This window comes from Macrotis lagotis, chromosome 1 (genome assembly GCF_037893015.1).
Source record: "Macrotis lagotis isolate mMagLag1 chromosome 1, bilby.v1.9.chrom.fasta, whole genome shotgun sequence".
NCBI lineage: Eukaryota > Metazoa > Chordata > Mammalia > Peramelemorphia > Peramelidae > Macrotis > Macrotis lagotis.
In genome coordinates, this window is record NC_133658.1 from 710,936,985 (window position 1) to 710,941,071 (window position 4,087).

Below are 4,087 nucleotides of genomic sequence, written 5' to 3' on the forward strand. Positions count from 1 at the left end.
AATGAAAGCCTTTAAGGTCAGATCAAAGTCATTAACTGAGACTCACAGGGTAACTTTAACCTAAATTCTGAATGACCAGTTCTGACCATTATGATGCAATTTGAAATCAACATTTTCTCTGAACTGTCTTTTTTTTTTTAATGTTCCCCCTCAACTTTGAGGACATCTGCTTTGTTCATTTGCTTTCTAAGTAAAACAAAACTTATTTCTTTAGGGAATATGAATAGTTTTGCCTGCAATTTAGAAGATTATTGATTTCTTCCTTAGTTTTGTTCCCCCACCCTCAGCTGTTCATAGCTGAAGAACGTAGAGAGTTTTTATAGTTCTCTCTAGTTTTTTAGGGTGGTTATATAGTACAGCTGTACCCAGGCAATAAAAGCCTATTCAGGAAGCTAAAGTAAAGAGACTGAGTTCAAATGATAGCCTCGGGTGTGTTATGATACTGCAAGGACCTGCTTTAGTACTCTAATAACCCAGGGTTGTTATTAATATAATAATTACTACTAATAAACAGACCTTGAAATTATAAAGGACCTTTTTTTCCAAGAAGCTACAGGTGCTCAGTCTTTGAGTTTTCTAATTAGCCTCTTAAAATTCTAGAAAGGTAGGTAACAAGTAGCAGATATTACTGCTTCCCCCAACCCCCCCCCCCAAAAATAATCTTTACAAACAGGCGAACTCTAAAGAATAAAGAAAAATTGTTGACTCAGGCAAGGTTACACTGATAATCAGCAGTGGAAGCAATATTATAAATTGATTTTCATGACTCCTGGTTCTCTATACTTTAAATCAAGTTATATGGACCCGAATTCTGCCTCTTGATGCCCCTTGATTTTAATGGCATCTAAATAAAGGTACTACATCCTACCCCCCCCCATTCTTTGTCTATGTGACCAGTCCTAAGGATGTGGTAACAAAATTAAGCTGTGAGTTCAATATATAGAAATATGGTTCACTCAGAGAAAAACATAAAAAAAATTAACAAGCAAAACATCCTTGCTCTGAAACAATTATATATGTGTGTGTGTGTGTGTGTGTGTGTGTGTGTGTGTGTGTGTGTGTGTGTATATATATATATATATATATATATATATATATATATATATATATATATATATATATATATATGCTGCATAGATGGCCCTAAATCCCAGGATAATTAGCGAGACTGCAGTAGGGCAAATGTTAAGAGAAATATATTCTAGGTGGCGTAGTGGACAAAGCACCGGTCCTGGAGTCAGGAGTACCTGGATTCAAATCCTGTCTCAGACACTTAATAATTACCTAGCTGTGTGGCCTTGGGCAAGCCACTTAACCCCGTTTGCCTTACAAAAAAACAAAAGGAAAAAAAAGAAAGTTATTCTATATTAATCTGTTCTTTCTGCACTGACCATATGCTTTACATTAACATTACCCTCCCTTCCCCCATCCTATTGTTTAAGTCATGAGATAGATCGAAAAACTTTTAGTAAAGTACCTTGGCCCCTCCCTGTCTAGGACTCAGGTAAATCCCTGCCTTAGCCTGAAGGGATTAAGTCTTTGATCTATCAACCCTCATTTATTTATCTTTCATTTCCCCATCTCTGCTCTCTGAGCTACCTACCCCACATACATCCCTTAAAACACAATACTTATGTTAAAATCCGGCCTCAGACACTTAATAATTGCCTAGCTGTGTAACCTTGGGCAAAGTCACTTAACTTGATTGCCTTGCAAAAAATAATACATAAACCCCTCAGTTGAGCTGCTTGTTCTCCTTTGGAAGAGCCCAATCTGGGGATGCGTCATCCTCAAACTCTCCTGCCTCTATGCCCTTCTCTACTACTTATCTATTCCTTATGCCTGCTTGTGCTCCTGTAGACAGCTCACTCTGGGGGAGTATGATTCCCCAAATAACTCACAGTCTTTCCTCCCTCTTAGCTGTACTTGATGTTCTCACCAACCCTGTTTGTGACTGTTCCTTACTTAATTCTACTACTCCTACTGAGACTCACTACCTTGTTGCTTCTTCAAAGAACTTAACCTGTAACTTTTTGTTGTCACCTGGGAACATTTTGTGGTAACCTGTGAACTTTTTATGGTAACCTGTAAACTTTTGTAGTCACTTGCAAATTAAAATTTAAACCTTTTTATCTTCCTGAATTAGATTAGTGAATTCTTCACAAAACAAATCTACATGGATCCTTAAATCTCCCCCTCTTTTCTCCATCTTCACAAATGGTGACCACAAAGGGACAAATCCTCAGTGGGGCTTCAAGCTCTCAGCTAGAATTAAAGAACTCCTAGGTTAATTTTTTTTGCGAGGCAATGAGGTTAAGTGACTTACCCAAGGTCATACAGCTAGGTAATTGTGTCTGAGGTCAAATTTGAAATCAAGTCCTCCTGATTTCAGAACTTGTGCTCTGTGCCACTTAGCTGCCCCTTAAAGATTAATTTTGTGTGAAGAGACTTGGTAGAGCTGTGCTATCTCCAGATCTTGGTCTCTACCATTGCATGGTGAGAGAACTAGAATAATATGGAAAAGAGTAGCCCTCTAGGCTTTGTTTTATCTGTTTATTGTATCTCTGTTGTTTTGATTAGCCAGTTGTGGCAGTCTGTTATGCCTTTGTTATCATGGTTCAGTTGCCTCTCTGCTTTTATTTGCATTGTACATTTTCCCTTTCCCCTTTATGACCTAAGGAATTGAGGGAACCTGTCTTTTGTGTTTCCATTGTCATGTTGGCCAGTTTGGCTGCCTTTTTGTATTTTGCTCCATGTTGTATACTCTACTTTTTCACTTGGGGAATTAGAGAGATGTTGCTATGCATTTGGGGATGCTACCAGGGATCAGGTTGTAAATGAACTAAGACTTGCAGCTTTATCTTCTCTCTTTTTTTTTTCTTTTTTAGGTTTTTTTTTTTTTGCAAGGCAAATGGGGTTAAGTGGCTTGCCCAAGGCCACACAGCTAGGTAATTATTAAGTGTCTGAGACCGGATTTGAACCCAGGTACTCCTGACTCCAAGGCCTGTGCTTTATCCACTATGCCACTTAGCCACCCCAAGCTTTATCTTCTCCCATTCCATTCCACTGGATCGTCCATTCCACTAGCTCAAGTGGCTTCACTCACCCCACTCTTCAGCTTCATTCCACTACTCCCACAAAAAGGGACATGAGTAGTTTTGAATTTATTTAATTTGGAAGAACTGCATTAATTAGTCAGGCAGGCATTTTGTAATTTTGTTATGGATTTCTCAGCATGGTCACAAAAGTCACTTATGGGCAGCTAAGTGGCGCAGTGGATGGAGCATAAGCCCTGGAGTCAGGAGGACCTGAGTTCAAATTCGGCCTCAGACACTTAATAATTACCTAGCTGTGTGGCCTTGGGCAAGCCACTTAACCCCACTGCCTTGCCAAAAGAAAAAAAGAAAGAAAAGTCCCTCATGTATTTCTACAGTAGCATAGGCACAGCAGGTCTCCTAGAAGTTTTTGAAATTACTGAAAATGTGGGAATAATACATCTGAAGCTCTGAGAAGAAAATTCCCCTGGGTTTGGGGGGTGGGTTAGTTTTTAAAAAGCAGAATGTGAAGTTCTTTCATGATTATTTAAAGTTTTGAAATTTTAAGACTGTAAAGCTTTATGCATTTCTGAGTATTTTTGTATTTTAAAAGTAAGGAGTTAGAGTAATGGAGTCAGCATGTTATCTGATAAGTACTCATGTGGAGACAAGGGATTTTAGTATTTTAAGGAATCAAAATGGAGTTCAACACAAGTTAAAACTTCTTTTTGCTAGGAAAGTGTAAGTTATTTATTTTTGTACTGTTTAACCTTAAAATTAGAAATTAATGAAGGATTTAGTCTTTACATTCAGGACAAACTTGAAAAGAAAGAAAAGGAAATTTTTTTGGTGAAATTTGTTATGAAGATTTGAAATGATAAAATGTTTATTGTAACTCAATGAGAGTAAAAATAACTGTATCTAGACCTGAAGTATTTGGTGAAGTTTACCATTTGGGGAAAAATTCTTTGGGACTATAATTGATTGTATTTTGAGGCTTGAATTCAGGTATAGTTCTCTGATGGATCATTAAATCAGTAAACCATCATTTG